At 44.7% G+C, this 18,982-nt stretch overlaps 1 pseudogene; it reads left to right on the forward strand.

The window, feature by feature from the left end:
• The first annotated feature begins 2,683 nt into the window (after window positions 1-2,683).
• Window positions 2,684-18,962, forward strand: LOC124509700 (phosphatidylinositol N-acetylglucosaminyltransferase subunit P-like; annotated as a pseudogene).
• The last annotated feature ends 20 nt before the right edge of the window (window positions 18,963-18,982 follow it).

Genomic DNA, 18,982 nt, shown 5'->3' on the forward strand with positions numbered 1-18,982 from the left:
GCACCCCAGACGTCCCCATATTTTGAGTGCCTGTAGGAGCCCTTTTTACCAAAGAGCAGCACCCTCTTGTAGATATTCTCCCAATGATCCAATAGCGATCCAAGTCATATCCCCTAAGTTTTCTGTAAAGGACTCTCGGGTTCTATGAAAGCCTCGGTAGCTCTCCAGCCTACCATGTAACGATGTAACGGAAAGACCATCTCACTCCAAGAAAAGGCAGCAACATGCGGGGAGTGAATAAGGAATTTCACCTGGTGACAAGAAACACCACCAGGCTCAGCACTGCAGCTACCACTTTCTCCTCCTCCTCCTCCTCCTCCTCCTCCTCCTCCTCCTCCTCCACCTTCCCACTCCCCCTCCTCTTCTCTCCCTCCACCTCTTCCCCATCTATGTGAACACAGAGGAGCCAGCTGATCAGACCCCTTCCAGCACAGAGTTGGAGTAAGCTTTCTCCCCTCAGTGCCTCTGAGTTTTGCACCTCTTTTCCTCCTCAAATTCATCTCTGAGGCTCTGTGGGGCCTGCAGGCAGGCGCATTCCAATCTTGAATATTACCTTGTCATGGAATCCTCATTAGCTGGCTTCTGGAGTCACTCTTTTCTCCAGCTCTCTCTGGAAAGCAGGAGTCGTGTCTTTGTCCCACGCTAATTTGCCCTCTCCACCCCTCGCCCCGCAAGCCCACTGTTTCTGAAACAATAGATGGAGGAGAAAATAGTTCCGGGATTCGTCTCATAAATCTTCCACTGACTTTCCTGGAAATTCTCTACCCTTGAGCGAGTTTGGTGTGGAAGAGCCTTAGAAGATCATTCCTGACTCATTAGCCCATTTCTACAATGTGCCAGCTGGATCATCTGAAAATTATTCAGCTACCCAGGAGGGAAGGCTTTTTGCCAAACTATAGGCTAACTCGAAGAAGTTAGTGCAATCCTGTCCGAGGCAAAGCCAAGAGAAGGCCCTTCAGAGAACCATTTCCTGGCCCTCAGAGCATCAGTGCCCCCCTGGAGTGGATTTTTTCAGAGATTCAGTCCCTGCCTGCAAACCTTCCTAAAGAAGTCTTCGGGAAGTTATCCACTGTGCTGCTGCCTTTCTGTGTATCTAGGAAGAAAGAAGTCCTATAGCTTACTATTCCTGAGGGGGTGGGTCCTGGGAAATATTATTACCCTGCCCTTTCAGACCCCCATGAACTCAATCAGGCTGACAACACAAGCCTTTAAATTTCCAAGTATAGGGGTGCCTGGGTGGCGCAGTCGGTTAAGCGTCCGACTTCAGCCAGGTCACGATCTCGCGGTCCGTGAGTTCGAGCCCCGCGTCAGGCTCTGGGCTGATGGCTCGGAGCCTGGAGCCTGCTTCCGATTCTGTGTCTCCCTCTCTCTCTCTGCCCCTCCCCCGTTCATGCTCTGTCTCTCTCTGTCCCAAAAATAAATAAAAACGTTGAAAAAAAAATTTTTTTTAAATAAATAAATAAATAAATTTCCATGTATGCACTCACCATTTATTTTCTGAATAACTTTTATCTCTTCTACTTTGGCCTCTTCCACGTCTAAGATTCTATCATCACTTTCTCATCGTATTTGTGTCTGTTTTTCTATCCCTTGTTAATGCTCTACTGGGCATGTCATTTTATCAATAATGACAGATTGATAAATCAGTAAGAAATTCCACCATTTATTGACCCCTTACCTGTGTCGGGCACTGTGCTGGGGGCTTACATACATTAGCTCACGTAGGTCTCCACAGCACTGCTAAGTAGCTGTGTAATAGCCTGTTTACAATGAAGGAAACCGAGGTTTAGGAAAACGAGCACTGTCAGTCACATCACGCAGTTAGAAAGTAGCCGTCAGCATTCGAACCTTGCTCTATCTGGCTCATGAGCACTCTGGCCATAGCCATTGCCCTAAAACACAGAGAGCCCAGGAAACGTAGAGTTTCTCTAATTACCAGCCACATCCGAGCGCCTGCCATAGAGCTGGAGCAAGGTCCACTGTCACCAACTCTCTGAAGTCTGGTGGTGTAGACTGGGCGGCCACAACAATTTCTGCAAAAAGGCACAATATAAAAGGAATTTAAGAATTGTCAGAAACCTGGAGGCCAGAAACATGTCTAGCTCCTAACACAGAGCAGGGTGCTAAATAGGTGCCTGATGAAATGCTTTTGATGATGAAAGAGAATTCCTCAGGCAAGGGAGACAGGAGATCAGTGAAGAGTATTAAATGAAGGCCCCCAGGGAACAAAAACAGGGGTGCCATCAAAGACAAAGAGACAAGTCAGACAAACATAAAACCAGCACAAGTATGAATGGAAAAGGTGAGGCTTTAGAAGTCAGAGCCATGGGAGAAGGTCAGAGAACGTACCTGAAGTCCCTCTGCTGTCGAATCCCGTTCTTCAAATCTCTACATCTCCCTCCACCTCACTGCTAACGCTTCAGCAACATGGGCCAGTAAAGTGCCGAAACCTAATGAGGTTTGAGTTTAGCAAAATCGTTGGTGTGAATGAGGACAGACTTGGTTTTAACATATGTAGTCTCTCTGTCCTTAGCTTTCTCATCAAATATATCCATTCACCCTAACATATCGAAAGCCCAGGGCAGCACTTGCACAGGGGACTCGAAGCTGAGGTGGCCGAGCTGTCAGGAGGGGCCTGAGTGGGCGCTTCGAGGACCCAAGATTGTCTAAAGCCACAGGGGAAATGGTGGAACATTCACCATCACCATTGCCAGAAAGAGCGATGTATGGCTTTGCTCTTTTCTTTTTAAAAAAATTTTTTTTTCAACGTTTATTTATCTTTGGGACAGAGAGAGACAGAGCATGAACGGGGGAGGGGCAGAGAGAGAGGGAGACACAGAATCGGAAACAGGCTCCAGGCTCTGAGCCATCAGCCCAGAGCCCGACGCGGGGCTCGAACTCACGGACCGCGAGATCATGACCTGGCTGAAGTCGGACGCTTAACCGACTGCGCCACCCAGGCGCCCCGGCTTTGCTCTTTTCTTAAGCTCCCAATGTGGCTTCATACTATATCTTCTATGAGCTTTTATTTCTGAATCTTGGCTAAACTCCTTAGGCTTAACCTACTGGCCTCAAAAGTATTGGGCGTTTGCGTTGTCCGTCTACCTCCTCATTACTATAGTAATCGGTTACGTACTCTTGTTGGGAATAAACATGATGAGTACCTCTCAGCTCAACTCCACTCATGCCATCACAGATAACTAGGCTAAAAATCAACAGCAGAAGAAATACGAAGAAGAGGCCACCCCAACATTAAGAGATATTCCTATTAGTGAAGTAAGCCAAAAATTCTTTCTTGCAGTCAAAGAACTTTGCACCAAAAACGAAATTGTATGTAGACTAACAACAAGCATTTATTATAAAAGTTTTTGATGTAATAATTTCGACCATAATGATTTTGAATATCTCTCTTATTAAAACCCGATATCGAAATGTAAAAAAATAAGTTGAACCTCTCTTAGATTAAGTTCCATGATGATCGTTCAAGGCTCAGCTTGTCCCCTTCCGAGGAGCCAACCTGCCCTCTTGCCCATAGGGACTTCTCTCTCCTCTAAAACACTTACCTTCTGCCCGCCTCACGGAGGGGAGCCCTGTCATCCTCACCTCAGTAAAAAGCAACTCTTACCACGAATTGCTCAAGCTGAGACCCCAACATCCTTGGTTTGTCATTTCCCATCCACGGTTACATCAATCTGTCAGCAAGCCATGCCAACCACACCTTCAAAACATATCCCAGTGTGCACCCTTCCCCCATCCCGTGCCGTTCCCACCACCAACACTCTCTGGGACTCCTGCAGTGGCCTCGCAGCCAGCCTCCCTGCCTCCACTTGGATGTTCCTCTGCTATTTCTCCACACAGCAGCCAGAGTGAGATTTTCAAAATAAATCGGGCCGTATCATTCTTCTGCTTCACCACATCTAAACTTAAATCTAAAACTTCCTACCTGAGGCTACAAGGCTGTATCTGATCTGGGGCTCCCATACGCCCATGGCAACCTCTCTGACTTATCTGCCTCCTCCTATATATACCCTGCAGGTAAATGGACCTTCTTTGTGTTTCTCCAGTCACTAGGCTTGTTCCATCCTTGGGGCACTGAACTTGCTGGTCTCTACACCTAGACACTTCTGGTCCCAGATCGTCCCAGGGTTAACTCTTCCGTGATTCAGATCTCAGTTTCGCTGTTCCCTCCTCAGAAAATCAACACATTCTCCTTGTCTATACCACCAATCCAAAATAGCTGATGAAACACTTTCAGATCCATCGCCATTTCATTTTTGTCATAGTGCCTATTACTAGGTTGTTCTTGATTGCTGACTTGTTTACATAATTGCCAACCACATCTTCCATACCTGCATAATTAGAATGTAGGCTTCATTATATACCCTATGCCACACTATTTCCCCAGTGCCTAGGAAAGCGCTCTGTAAATATTTACTGGATACATTCATGTAGTACGATGTAAGTTTTCCTAACTAGGAAATGGTGCTACTAATACATAAAGGCTAGCGTGTTTCAGAGGAGAAAGAAAGCAGTGTGCAATGGCTGTGTCACGGGGGCCACATGGAGGTGAGACAAGCTGAGCCATGCAGCGGGAGTAGAAGCTGAGCAGTGAGGGGAACAGGTCATGCATATCTGGCCAGGGATACGGCCCAAGGACAATGTCCTCAATACACAGTAAGAAGCAGTAAGGTCTGGACACAAACCTAGGCAGCCCAACTCCAAATACTCCAAGCTCCAACTCCTGGTAAGCTGAGGAATTCTGTATTCATTCAGACCTGAGATGATGACCTACACAAAAGCGAGGCTGGAATGGAAATTGAGTGGAAATGAAAAGGAGGGAAAATGAGAGGGATGTTATAGAGAAGAGGGGAAGAGGCAGCAAGTTATTTTACTATAATTAAACAGAGCAGAAATAAGTTAGAAGTAGCAGAAAGAATCAGAGATGAATTTGAAAATGAAAAATAAACTTTAAAAACTGGAGAAAATGGTAGTGCTATTGACTGTAAAGAGGGAGATCCAGATTATGTGGGAAGGTGGGTCAGATTTTAATAGAGTTGAGGCTGAGAAGGTGGCAGGGGCTTCTAATAGAAGTATCTAGGAAGCCATGGGAAATGTGGACTGATGTCTGGTGACATGACAGCCAGAGAAATGTGTCCCTGAGTCATCTAAACAGGAATCACAGACGATGTTGTGATACATTCCAAGAGAGGGGAAGACTGAAGAGACTGTCCCTATGTCCCTCTGTTCAGCTGCTGCCTTCCAGTTTCAGGAAGGGGAGACCTGCCCCAAGGTAGAGGTGGAGGTGGATCCCAAGCATCCTCCCAGAAGCACAGAGCAGCATGTTAGAGCACTAGGGAATTGGAGAGTCTATGACGTGGGAAAATATGATCCAGGTGCTGGTGCCCAAAGCAGGCAGGGCACACGTATCAGGAAGTTGAAAAGGTAGAAACCATTGGAGACTCATTGAGGAGGGAATGAGAATTTGGTCCAGAAATGGGGACAGATAGAAGAAGGGAGGGAAGCCAAGGGGGATATACATTATTTATGGTAAAAGACCCCAGGGGGTAGAGTCCAGTGGCCAAAGGATAAAGTGGCCAAATGTAACCGGAGTGTCCTGTGTTTCAAGGAGGTCAAGAAGAATAAAGTCTAAGAAAAGGTAATCAGGCTTTCCAATTGGTGAATTTACATTGACTATTTGGGAACAATTTCAGTCGAGTGTCGGGACAGAAACCAGATCACTTGGGTTTATGGGTAGGAAATAGAAATCCCAGATGCACAGAATTGGCTCAAGAGGAAGAATTGCAATAACTTTTTTTTTTTTTTAATACTCTTCTTTAGTGGATGAAGTCATGAGCTCAAAGAGAAGAAATGGAGGTGGGGGGTCAGAGGAACAGAGAAACGTTGGCATAGGTGCTATGAAGACAGTGTAGACGATAAACTTTCAGGTGTGGTGGTTATTCAAAAAGTGAAAAATGCTGAATGCAGTCATTTGTTCACTCAGTAAATACTTTCTGGGCATTGTCTTAGGCAAAGAGATAAGGCCATGAATAAGACAGTAACCCATGCCCTTAAGTAGCTTGCGGTGGTGGGTGGTCAGGGCAGCCATGATCATGCTCACGATTGCTCTTGTGTAAGACTTCATATTTGGAAAAGTACTTTCACGTTCCCTTATTTCATTCAAACCAGACATGCTTCCTTTGAGGTCAATGTAGGGAAATTCACTTTGCAAAAAAAGTCAAACTAAGGCTGAGACATTAGAAGGCATGTTAAAGGCTCCAGAGCTAGTTACTAGGAATGTAAAAATGACAGCTCTTGTTTCTGGACTTAGAAACGACAAACAGAGGACTGGATGGACAGAAATACCTATTTTGGGCATCTCTTTTCTGCACTCTCTCCTCCCTCCCCTCTTTAAGTCAGATGAAGTCTTCTTATATCTAATTTCTCCATCTGGGCTTAGCTCCAGCTTTGAAATGCAATTCAAGTCTAATACTCAACATTGGATTTGCATGTGGCCAAAGATAGCAGCCATCGTTTTTATTTTTTTATTAAAGTTTATTTCTTTTGAGAGAGAGAGAGAAAGAAATTGGAGGAGGGGCAGAAAGAGAGGGAGAGAGAGAGAATCTCGAACAGGATCCACACTGTCAGTGCAGAGCCTGAGGCAGGACTTGAACTCACAGACTGGGAGAACATGACCTGAGTCAAAATCAAGAGTCAGATGCTCAATGGACGGAGCCACTCAGGCACTCCAGTAGCCATCAGTTTTTAGATGAACAATGCGTAGTAGACAATTTTAGGTACATTAACTCAAATCCTCAAGAATCCAGCCATCCCCTAGGATTTCCTTGTTCCTTGACCTCTAGTGAACTTGGCTTGAACCTCAATTCTAAAAACCATGGAAGTTCCAAGCCCTTCCCTCAATTTCCATGAACTCCCAGAGCATTAGTCTAATCTTTTACCTGGTTTACATCCACATGTGCTATCTCCTCTTTGATCCCAAATGGAAATCCAGCCCCATTCACATGTTTCTAGAACCAATCTGGTGAGTTTGATCAAATTTATAGATTTGCTAGGGGGCAAGAAAAGGGCTTGAGGAAATGTCTAACTGAACAATATAGAGCCCTCCACCATCTCCCTATCTCCGCTCTCTCCTCCTTTCCCTTTCCCTTTTTCCTTATAAGCTAAGTCAAATCCTCCTCGTATTGCCTGCAATTGAGTGTATTAATCACATCGGGTGTCTTGAGCTTGCCCTTAGGGGTCTTACCCTCGCCCCGGTATTCCTTCCAGACAAATACAGTGTTCTCTACAAGAGAAGCTAAGGCAAATAAAATGTCTACATCTGGTGACATCTGTAATAACCCTCTGAAACACACGTTATTATTATTTTCATTTTGTAGAAGAAGAACCTGATGTACAATAAATCCAAAGCCTCTGCCCACATTTTCGTAGTTGGTTAAGTAGTAAGTCCAGATTGCAGCTGAGATCTGACTTTGAAGTCCATGTGTTTTGCAAGACACCGTGATCTGGAGGTTATCTCAGGAGGGTCTAGATGAAGGACCAAATCTTGAAGAAAGGGAAATGGGGAAAGGCCATTTTCTTCCATATTCAGGAAGAAAGTGTCAAGCAGAAAATCATGCCTGCAGAAGAATTTCCCTGCGCATACTCCAGTGAGAATAATGCCTAGAACACCCAAATTATTATTTGAGTCTGCTACAGATCCGTCTGTAACTTTAAAATCTGACAGAGGAGTTTATCTTGATGTGATGGTTATCCCAAGCACCCGAAGTACTTAGACCTTAACATTATCCACTTTAGAAAATTGCAGTGTGACAACACGGATGGACCTTGAGGACATTATGCTAAGCGAGATGTCAGATGGAGAATGACAAATATTGCATATTGCTTATATGTGGAATCTTATAAAAAAAAAAAACCAACTTGTAATAACAGAGTAAAATTATGGTTACCAGGGGATGGAGGGTGGCGGGACGGGACAGATGCTGATCAAGGGTACAAATTTGCAATGTGCTAGAGATCTAATGTACAATATAGTGAATGCAGACAACAACGATGTATTGTAATCATCAAACTTGCTTAAGAAACTGTCTTAATTATTCGAACCACTGAGATGATAATTACGTGACCTGAGAGTCGTTTATAATTGCTACAGTGGCAACCATGCTGTAATATACAAATGTATCCGATCAGCATGTTGTGCACTTTAAGTTTACACGATGTGATACGTCAGATATATTTCAATTATAGAAAAAAGGAAAGAAAATTACCGCGGAGACTAACCCCAAGAAAAATGAAGTCATGACTGAGAAAGCATCATTTAAAAGATCCAGAGGTTGGGGCGCCTGGGTGGCGCAGTCGGTTAAGCGTCCGACTTCAGCCACGTCACGATCTCGCGGTCCGTGAGTTCGAGCCCCGCGTCGGGCTCTGGGCTGATGGCTCAGAGCCTGGAGCCTGTTTCCGATTCTGTGTCTCCCTCTCTCTCTGCCCCTCGCCCGTTCATGCTCTGTCTCTCTCTGTCCCAAAAATAAAATAAACGTTGAAAAAAAAAAAATTAAAAAAAAAAAAAGAAAAGAAAAAAATAAATAAAAAAAATAAAAATCACAGCAATAAATGTATAATTGCACTAGCAAATTCTAAATACTTTCATTGATTTATTTGATTCTCATAACCCTAAAAAGTAGGAAGTATTACCTTCATTTTATGGAAGAGTAAATTGGGGTTCAGAGAGATTAAGTGATCAGTGTAAGGTTACATGGAATTGCTATTTGATCTACATCAGTCCAAGTTCAAAGCTATCCCTCTGCCTTCTTGAAACACTAAAAAAAGAAGGACCTCACTTGAGCGTTTTGACATTGAATCATGACACATTAGGTCATGTTACTCTGGGGTTTTTTTAAGTTTTTATTTTAATTTCCGTCAGCTAACATACAGTGTTATATTAGTTTCACGTGTACAATATAGTGATTCAGCACTTCCATACATCACCCAGTGATCATCACAAGTGCCCTCCTTAGTCCCCATTGCCTGTTTAACCCAACCCCCCTCCCCCCTGGTAACGATCAGTTCTCTATAATTAAGAGTCTATTTCTTGATTCCTCTCGCTCTCTCGCTCTCTCTTTCTCTCTCTCTCTTTCTCTCTCTCCCTCTCTCCCTCCCTCCCTCTCTCCCTCTCTCCCTCTCTCTGTTCAGTAATTTCTACACCCAACATGGGTCTTGAACTCATAACCCCAAGATCAAGAGTTGCATGTTCCAATGACTGATCCAGATAGCCACCCCTATTTTGTTTCTTAAATTCCACATGTGAGCAGTATACTCTCTAGCTCCATGAAGAAAATGTGGTACAGGGACGTCTGGGTGGCTCAGTCGGTTAAGCATCTGACTTGGGCTCAGGTCATGATCTCACGGTCTGTGAGTTCGAGCCCAGCGTTGGGCTCTGTGCTGACAGCTCAGAACCTGAACCTGCTTCGAATTCGGTGTCTCCCTCTCTCTCTGCTCCTCCCCTGCTCATGCTTGCGCGCTCTCTCTCTCTCTCTCCTTCAAAAATAAGTAAAAACATTTAAAAAAAATTTTTTAAGAAAATGTGGTACATATATACAGTAGAATATTACTCAGCCATGAAAAAGAATGAAATCTTGCCATTTGCGGGTCATGTTACTCTGTTAAAGTGATAATATGAGGCAGGGGGGATGATTACCTCTTGAGTTTTGTGGAACCTTCCTGGGGACATCCTTACAGTTTCGGCTGTCACATTCCACGAGATTACGGATATGAACAACTCCTTGGATTTTTCTTATCCTGAGCTCTCAGAGATGATGTTAGCACCTGACTGGCTCAGTCAGCAGAGCATGCAACTCTTGATCTTGGGGTTATGGGTTTGAGCCCCACATTCAGTGTAGAGATTACTTAAAAATAAAATCTTTTCTTAAAAAGGGGAGTGGGATGCTTTTAGAACCTACTTTTGATTATTTTCTTGTTTGTTCATCATGTGATTGTTATCCTAGTTTATTTGATTATTTAATAATTGTCCTTGATTATTCTCAACCAGAAATGACCAAAATTCTTAGCATGATAGGTCCCTACGACCTCACCCCTTTCATTCCCTCTCTAGCTCCCAAGCTGGAGCATTCCCCTCTTTTTAAGATCCTGTCTTCTCATTTAATTGCTTTAGAAACTTTTTTTTGTCCTGCATAATACCTGCATAAACATATTGCAGCTATTTCCTCCTTTGCAATCTCACCTTTGTTAAAGCTCTTAAGGTGTTTGTGCCTCGGCAGGTGAACCCTGAGTTTCTCTAGGTAAGAACCATGTCATATCCATCAACACAATTCTAGCGGCTAAGAACAGGCACACAGTATGACCTTGATAAATGCTCGGTGGATGAAAGTATGGATGAGTGAATGTGTGACTGAACATCCCGTAACTTAGGGCTCTAACAGTCCAGGAGAGACATAATTTCAAATTCCTCACAAGCCGTTTCATTTAAGTAGCTCAATAACTAGCATCACAGACTATCAGCTCTGGAAGGTTCCTGAAATAACCTCTTCCAACACTTGTATTTTATAGATGAAGAGCTGGGTTTTGCAGAGAAGACTTGCCCAAGGTCATGTCTTCATTACTCTCCACCTGCCCCACAATCACTCTTGGTTGCAGGGGCTTCATTCTTCTTTTGAGCTCAAATGCAACCCCAAGACTTTTTTTTTTTTAAAAATTAAAATTAATGGCTGATCTACAAAGGAGCCTGTTAGTGTCACAATTACCCAGGGACCTTGAGAGACACTCTGGCGGGTGGAAGGGGGCAGAGGCAATGAGGTCATCCGGTGTCTGTATTTATCAATAGGGATCTTAGTTCCTTCCTTCCATGAGGACTCTCTGCATTTAATGGGGAGTTTTAAAAGCTTGTGGTTTGCAATAAGATCCATCACTGTGGCTTCAGTCAGGTCTATTGTTCCTTGCTGCTCACTACACGTACAAAGTGGGACTCAAACAAATGTGGGTTGATATTGAATAAATATACATACGGCATCGGTAACCTACAATTAGCTCAATCATAGATAGTGCAACTAATACTCAACCGTGAATTGTAGCCAAGAACCTGGCAGTCTCACCCCTAAAATTATGATAGCGTTGAATTATTTACCAAGAGGTTTTACCTTTAAAGAAACATGCAAAAAATGTAATTCTCCTGCTTATCGCTCAAGAAGCACCCAGACTTCACTGGCCTGCCCGTGGTTCTTTGTTGGCTCTTCCCTTTAGAAAGCAACACCACATTTTGTTTACCCATGCATGTCAGTAGACATTTGGGTTGTTTCCCCTTTTTGGCTGTGGTGAATACCACTCCTTAGGAGCTCAGGTATATCAGGTAGGTCCCTTCTGAAGAGCTGGGCAGGAAGTCCCAACCAACTCCCACTTATTTTTACTGGCCACCCTTAACTGCAAGGGAGATTGGTGAGCACATTTTGTCTGAACTTTCCTCCAAGATAGTTTATCTGGAGGCTAAAGGACTGTATCCCCAGAAAGCCCATTCCTGTAGAAGATGGACGTGTTCAGGCCTGAACTTATATTTTTCTGAGCATTTTCACATATCTACCCTCTCATCTCCAGAGCTACATTTGCAATGACCTGTTTAACATCCCCGCTCGGATAGTCGCTGGCATTTTAACTCAACAGATCAGAAAAGGTAATTACCCTGTAACTCCTTCCCACCCACCAAATAGCTCTTCCTCATTTCAAGTCAAATAGGCTTTCTTTAAGTAACCTTAAAGTATCAGGTACAAATATGATCATTCGTATTGTGAAGCTCCAAAAAAGAGATATGGATGAGAATACTTTTCAAAAGTATTTGTCCGTGGACCCCTTTTTTTCTTTTAGGGGACCCTTCTTGGGATAAGTGTGCTGAGCAATGTATTCTGGGAAATAGCCATCAAGTGTGGGAATTCATAAACGTCAAGGCTCTCTTACCTTTGGTGCTTTTCGAGTCACCTCGACTCTGTCTCCCAAAGTCTCTCATCTCTGCTTTCCTTCCCTTCTCTTCTGCTAAATTAGTTAATCAAGGTGGTCATTAGACTGAAGTGGTCCTAATAGCTTAGCAGCCACCAACATCAACAAACCAAAACTGAAGCCTGTAAAGCCTCAAGGTTACTCAGTGGGAACCTAAGGACAACCAATCACAAATGGCCACCTAGGCTTTTCCAAGTAGAGCAAACGTTTGAGCTATAGCTAATCAATAACTTCATTGTTTTGCATTCGCCTTTGGTCTATGAGAGTCTCTTTGTGCTCTGGTCAGAAGAGCGCCCTTAACCCCTTCTGTTTCCTGCTGCCCTCTTCAAACCAATCTTTAAAAGTTTTTTTTAATGTTTATTTCTTTTTGACAGAGAGAGAGAGAGAGAGAGAGACCAAGCATGAGTGGGGGAGGGGCAGTGAGTGAGGGACACACAGAATCCAAAGCAGTCTCCAGGCTCTGAGCTGTCAGCACAGAGCCCAATGCGGGGCTCGAACTCACGGACCGCGAGATCATGACCTGAGCCGAAGTCGGACACTCAACCGCCTGAGCCGCCGAGGCATCCCCAGATCAATTTCTGTTCAAACAAGCTCTTAAAAGTTTTAATGTACCTCAGTTTATCTTTCAGCACTGCCTTTCATTTCTAAGGCTACCAGACCACCTTTCCCAATGTGACTTGTCTCCCTGACCTAGGGCATTTGCCTTGTTCGTTCGTTCCACACCAGCGGTTGTGCTGGGCACTAGGGACGCAACAGTGAATAAAGGAGCCGTGGTCCCTGTCTTCTTCACGGATCATGTTGCTTATGGTCCAAAAGGCATGGAGAGACAGGCCTACATCAAGTAATCACACAGCAAGAGGAAGATGACAACTGTGAGGGACACTGCAGAGAAGAACATGATGCTATGTGGCTCTCTGGGAAAGTCCCTAAGGAGAGATGTTTGAGCCTAGAGCTCCTGGCTGCTTGGGAACTCATTAGGCAAATGGAAGGAAGAGTTTATCAGGGAGAGCTGGGGCAGGAGGAAGTCTCTCGAGGACAGGACCTGCAGGTCACAGTGAACCGCAGTGAGGGAGATGAGCCAAAGGGGGCAAAAGAGACAGTTGGGGGGTGGGGGACAGGGGGGCCTTGAAGGCCTTGTTAAGAATTTGTACCTTTAGCCTTCAAGCCGAGGGGTGATTTATCGTTGTGTCTGTTTTTGAAAAGTTGGTTTCATGTGCTGTGTGGATTGACATGGGACTGTAGAGAGGCAAAGGTGGATGCACAAAGACCAGGTAGAAGTCCCTGCAAGCAGCCACGCAGATGATGGTGGTGGTGGTGGCGGTGGCTTGGGCCAGATGGCCATGGAGAAATGTTGACAGATTCGATGGTATTTCAGAGGGTGGGTCAACAGGACATTGGTTTGTATTGGACGAGGCTACCTGGGGGTAGATCTTTCTTCCCTGAGGACAAAAATCTCCACTATTTCTTGCTTCCCTGAGCCTAACTACAGACCCTGCATTTAGTAGGAGAGGGCCAGCAGGTTTGCTGAACTGATTGGCTTTGGATATTTGCATAAAAGAGCAAAGGTTTGAGGAAAGCCAGTCTAACAGGGGCAGTTGTGATGCAAAAAGGAAGGGACAAATCCCACCCTCCTTTACCTTCCCAGAGTGAGTTAATAGGATTGCAGGGAGGAACACACCTGGGCCCAGCGTGGGAACTCAAAAGGCAACTGTAATTCTCCCCTGTCTCTACCTGAGGGCACAGGCACAGAACCTTTCCGTGGCCGAAATGGAACTGTATAATCAACACTGTCCTCATGCACTGTCCAGAGAGCTGGACGGGCCTCTATCGAGCCATGTGGCTCTACCAGGAAGAGAAAGGTTTGAAGCCCTATTCCAAATTAACATTTTGCAACGAAAAGCCCTTGCTGGGCCACCTCAATTAACTCGATGAATTGGTGCTCTTAGATGTGAGTGGCTGTGCCTGCAAATTGGAAAAAATTACCAAACCCAAAACACAATGATCCAAACAGCTTTTAGATTCGTTGTAGTTCAAAACGCTCAACGTGAGACCGCCAGACAATATTCGTCGTGATCCACAACTCTTGAGAAGACTGGGAGTAAAGGATCATCTCACCACAGTCGTAAACAGAGTGACATTCTGTCAGAGATGCTGAAGAAAGTTCCAGACTCAGAGGTCAAGGATTGCCATTTTTTTCAATGCTAAAGCAATTATATGCCAGAAACAGAGGGCGCCTTGTCCTCAGTGGTCCCCTTCCTCGCTCTAAGGAGCCCTGGTGTTTTCCCCAAATCTTTGTCCCTGACCCCACACCATAATTACAGCTAACCCGACAGTTTTCCAGAGTTCAATGGCTCTCGCCTCAGTGACAGACTTAGAAATAGAGAAGTATTTTCTCGGAAACACAACAATGTTACCAACATCTATGATGCTCTGTAAGTGATTAGATAATACAAGAATGGGGGTGGTTTGGGGAAATTACAAAATGGTAACTGGTTGTGGGATAACAACCAGGAGGAAAAAAGAACGCCTGAGGGGAATTGCTAAATCAGAGCTTTTTTTTTTTTTTTTCCTTTAGCTGTTGCCCTGCATTTTCGTTAGTGGCTGCCTGGGGCTGAGAAGGCCACAGGCCTAATTATACCTGTGGACATCACACCACATAATAGAAGCATTAACATGGTGCCCAGTGACCTGCCAGAGAGCCCCTTCCCACCAGCCAGAAGGTTCTCAAACCAATCAAATGCAAAAGGTCATGAAATTTGGATGACATTAAAGAATTATTGTTAGGATTTTTTAGGTGTGATAATGATATTGCGGTTACGTTTAAGAAAGAGAGGAAGAGTCCATAGCTCTCAGAGATAAGGTTCGAAGTAGTTACCAGTGAAAAAATATGACGCCTGGGATCTTGGTCAAGAAAGTCCTCTTGGGGGCAGGGGAAAGGGTGGAGAATTAAGGAAGCACACTCAGGCTTGAACTGATAATTGCTGATGCCTCGTGATGGGAGGATGGGGCCAGTAGACAATGCTCTCTTTATGCGTGTATGTTTTTGGAACTTTCCATGATAAAAGTTTCAAAACACCACAAGCATTTTCTCTTTGTTGGTTTTTTTTTTTTTTTTTTTCAGAGACCCCTAAGAAAGCCAAGCTCTTGATAGCAAGAAACCCTTTTCTCGAAGCCAGGAAATCAATATAAACATGCGAGTGTTATCACATGTTCTTTGTGCTTCTAACACATGAAACATTGAACCCTTTGCCTACAGAGGAAGGGAAAGCTAGGAATGAGGTTGAGACCCTCTCTTCACTCCATAAAACCATGGGTCACATCAACACATTTTCCTCACTTCTAGTCACATGTGCCCATGACCTGCCAGATGTTAGCCAACTGATTAGTTTCAGAAGAATTTTTAAAATTCTACTATTGTCATCATCAGGCACAAGTCCCTGTGGGTAATATACTCTAAACAGGAACAAAACTGAGATCTGGTTATAAATTCTGTGTTCAGGGGTGCCTGGATGGCTCAGTCGGTTAAGCGGCCAACTTTGGCTCAGGTCATGATCTCATGGTTGAAGACTCGAGCCCCACCTGAGGCTCTGTGCTATTCTGTCAGCACAGAGCCTGCTTTGGACTCTATGTCTCCCTCTCTCTCTGTCCCTCCCCTGCTCATGCTCTGCCTCTCTCCCAAAAATAAGTAAACAATAAGAAATTTTTTAAATAAATTCTGTGTTCAAAAATAGCTTCTCTTCAGAGGCCATGTCCATAATCTCCCTTCAAAACCTCCCATTTGGGGCGTAAGGACTTCTCTGCCCAGGAATCTGGCTTTTGAGGTTCCCCTTTGATAGCTCATTTCTCAGCTGCTTTTGACTCCCTCCATTCATGGCAAGAAGCTAAGACTGTTCTTTGGGAATTTTCCTCCCACCCTCTGGTTTCTTCTTCTTGTGCAGAGAACACAGGGTAACATCCTTTAGAGCCTCCTGCTATAGCTCCTATTCAAGTAGGGCACTCGTCCCCTGTTGACTCTGGTGTTCTCACCAATCAAACCAAGCAAGATCACAAAGTATCCATGTCATAACTTCTGTGAGCCCAGAACTATCTTAAGTCCTGAAATAGAAGAATGAGAGAGACAGAGACAAAGGGGGGAGGGAGAGAGGAAGGAAGGAAGGAGGGAGGGAGGGAGGGAGGAAGGAAGGAGGGAGGGAGGGAGGAAGGAAGGAAGGAGAGAAGGGAGGGGAGGAGAGGAGGGAGGGAGAAGAAAGGGAGGGAAGGAAGGAGGGAGGGAAAGGGGAAAAGAGAGAACAAAGGGAAGGGGAGGAGGGAGAAAAGAAAGGAAAGAGCAAAAGAAAGAAAAGCAATGACTTCCTGATTAACTATCTTCCATGACTTTCAGACATGAGACTATGTTTCTCCAGAACATACTCTCCTTGGATTGACTAATGGAGAACTTGAAGAGAGAAAGAACGGAGGCTGAGTTTCAAAGTTTGTCTTTTCTTTTTCTCTTTTCATCTTCAATCGCCTTGGGTTCAGAAGGCTATTTCTATAAGCTGCATCATCTGGACCTGGACCATCTGGTGGAGGCAGCATCCATGCTTGATGATTCAATTTGCTCAGTGGGTGACTAGATAGTCTTAAAAGCCCTCTGTGTCAGCACAGGTCGTTTGTCTATATCAGAGGCAGAAGGAAGCCCTTCAGCCTCCCCGAATCACCCTAGAATGCTCTCCCAGATGGACTGGATGCTGTGATTTGTCATGAGAAATTGAACATCACCTGGTAAAGTTCTTCCTGAACAATGGGTCCAGATGTCAGGTTGAAAAATGTCCCTTGTGCTTGTTTCATTTTAAAGCGTGTGGTTAAAAGAACTTGGCGTGATTTATTTGTTGGTTGGGGGCATGGCAGAGTAGAGGGAAGGGGCAAAAATTATAGGACAATTTAAAACAACCGATTTTGTTTGGCACTCCTTGGTGGGAACTTGAAATCAAATACAGTAGCAGAGTCATCTGTCAAGGGCAACTTGCTCTGATGTCCAAGAGAACCTCCTTAAAAACCCATAAGTCATCAATGTAAGAAATACATGACATTTTTGTTCTTTCTGTTCTTCATGTCTTGGGGATAGAAGAGGCAAGGAATGGTACCTTGGATTGTAAATCGTGGCAAATGGCTGTTAAATCTGAGACGAGGTGCATAGGTCGCTCACGTGTTCAGCATTGTTCATTTCCAGCTCTCTCTCCTCCCAGCCCTCACCTCCCAGACCACTCACCCCACAGGCTTGTTTTCACCTTCATTTATCTTGGTAAAGATGAGTTAATGGAAAATTGTTACGGCTTAAAAGAATTGCAAAGAAATGGTCAACTGAAAGATCAAATGTGACCCTGCCCCCCCCCCGCCTTTTTGGTTTCGTGATAAAACTAAGTCATAAATGAGAGAGAAGGAAAGGAATTAAATCAGACCAGCACATTTTTGGTCTCATACGGAAAAAAAAAATACATAATTTCTGTGAACGTGACTTGACATAGGCGTCTGTTAGGGAGATCTTTAATAACTCAATAGCTCAGCTAAGAAGATGAACTCCAGCCTATGTCTATTCCCTGAACCTAGAAGAAGTCAGGATTATAAAAGCTTAGCTAGGTTATAGAAGGGAAATTGCAAAGTTGCTTTATTTTGTAAGACACCAACCTAAATGTGGGCTTGAGTCCTATTTAGAGAGAGTGTGTGTGTGAGTTTGTGTGTGTGTGTGTGTGTGTGTGTGTGTGTGTGTGTTTGCATGTTAGGGGAATGTATGGAGTGTGGTATAAGGAGTTGGATCACCTGGGGCGCCTGGAGTGGCTCAGTGAGTGAAGTGTCTGACTTCAGCTCAAGTCATGATCGCATGGTCTGTGAGTTCAAGCCCTGCATCAGGCTCTGTGCTGACAGCTCAGAGCCTGGAGCCTGCTTTGGATTCTGTGTCTCCCTCTCTCTCTGCACCTCCCCCATTCATGCACGCTCTCTCTCTCTCTCTCAAAAATAAAATAAACGTTGAAAATTTTTTTAAAAAGAAGTTGGATAACTCTTGGGGCACCTGGGTGGCTCAGTTAGTTAAGCACCCAACTCTCGGCATCGACTCAGGTTGTGACCTCTCAGGCTCAGGCTCTACACAGAGCATGGAATCTGCTTGGGATTCTCTCTCCCTCTCTCTCTGCCCCTCTCACACTCGTTCTGTATCTCAAAAATAAATGAATAAAATAAAATAAAATAAATAAAGGAAGTTGGATCACCCTGGCCAGGCCCTGGCCTTTTCCACTATGTGTAGCCGGAGCCCTTCTACCTGGATGCAAAGTTTCCACGCAGTTCTGGAAAGTGTGCTCCCGGAGGCTGTCGGCTCTGGCTACCTGGGTCCCTGCTGCATTCAGTGCTGGACATGGTGAAGCCTGGAATCCAGGAGAAGCTGTTCCTGGGTGCAGGAGCACACTCTTTCTGCAGTGTCAGAGGGCACAGAGCTATTACACCTCCCCAGGGGCACAGTGAGGGTCAGGCTAACTCTATCTGAAAACCTGTTTTCGCAGAGGGGGAGAAAAGTTATTTTAGTCCAGACACTGACACATTGATTTACATCAGTTCTGGCAGGAAACTGGCAGGAGAGTAAGTTTTTACAAATGAACAGTGGATGCTGTGGCCCTTAAAATGGCCTATAGCCATCCGTCATTCACAGCCTCTGCGTCTAAATGTGGCGTCCCCAGGGGCAGGAACCTTGCAGAGATTTCGTTTTTACATGTGATTATTCAGGTTCTCTGAGAATGGCAAGAGGTCAAAGGGAGTCAAAATGGTGGGTGGAAAGGAATGGAAATAAATTCAAAACACAGATGAAACCAGAGCACGAGCTGGTGGATGAATGCTGGGTCGCCCTCCGAGTCCAGGGCGTAGAATCACAGTGGCCAGCGGCCCTCCTGGGAGCAGAGCAGCCAGCAGCCCCACTGATGGCCTAGTCTTCTCCTCAAGACCAGGA

This window comes from Lynx rufus, unplaced genomic scaffold, assembly GCF_022079265.1.
Source record: "Lynx rufus isolate CCGP_SWC_20201006 ecotype Redwood Valley unplaced genomic scaffold, mLynRuf1.p SCAF_1, whole genome shotgun sequence".
Taxonomy (NCBI): Eukaryota; Metazoa; Chordata; class Mammalia; order Carnivora; family Felidae; genus Lynx; species Lynx rufus.